Genomic DNA, 946 nt, shown 5'->3' on the forward strand with positions numbered 1-946 from the left:
ACCCAGGGATGACTTGCTATTGAGTCAATTCTAACTCACGCTGGTCATGTGTTCCAGAGCAGAACTGGGCTCTCTGACAAATCAATGGTGTGGTCCCTCAGAAGTAGAGAGCCAGAGCCTTCCTCCCAGGCTGGCATCACCAAAAACCTTTTCTATTAGTAAGTACGCACTTAACCATTTGTGCCACCCAGGGACTCCTCTCATTAGCACACTAAATCCTTATTATAAGGCATGTCTCTTGATCTTATGGCTTGTTAGCATTAGGTACCTACTTCTTCAAAAATGGCCAGGGACAAAGCTGCAGATCCTCTTAAATAGTCCTCCCGCAAAGAGAGTTCTAAACATCTAGCAAAATGCTGACCACTAAGGTCCTAGGTCATCCTCTTGAGTCTTCCATTGGAAGATATCAAACAGATTCAAATTCTTTATAAAAGTTATACCACCCTGAGTCCTACAGGCTCCACACCATCACCTACTTCAACGGAGAAGCTCTAGCAGTTCCATTCCTGAAACTGCACCATACATCAGATTTCTGAAGGTAACTCCCTCCTTGGATGATTTACCAGCTCCTCCTACATAACTTCTCCCAACTGACAACTAAGAGGATCGTTCATACTTTATATCCTCCCTCTTTGGAATCACAGGAAAACCCAGCCTGACATTCAATGTCATTCAAACATTTCATTTTGTATTTTTTAGTCATTTAGACAATCTGTTGGCTATAGAACCTAATTCAAGATAAGATTTAATTAGTTTATCATGAATTACATTATTAAAGCTAAAATTCATTTACAGCTTCTAAACATTAGTAACTAGGCCATTATGAACTTTACTTGGTTTGGGGATTTGTCCACCTTGATCAGAGTGGAGCACATGTCAAATGAACCTGTCTCCACCTCTGCAATCCCCAGACAATTTGCCAGGGTGCTAAAGGGGAGGAGAGATC

Source organism: Echinops telfairi, unplaced genomic scaffold (genome assembly GCF_000313985.2).
Source record: "Echinops telfairi isolate 266 unplaced genomic scaffold, ASM31398v2 ScPeMD7_46;HRSCAF=168, whole genome shotgun sequence".
Lineage (NCBI taxonomy): Eukaryota > Metazoa > Chordata > Mammalia > Afrosoricida > Tenrecidae > Echinops > Echinops telfairi.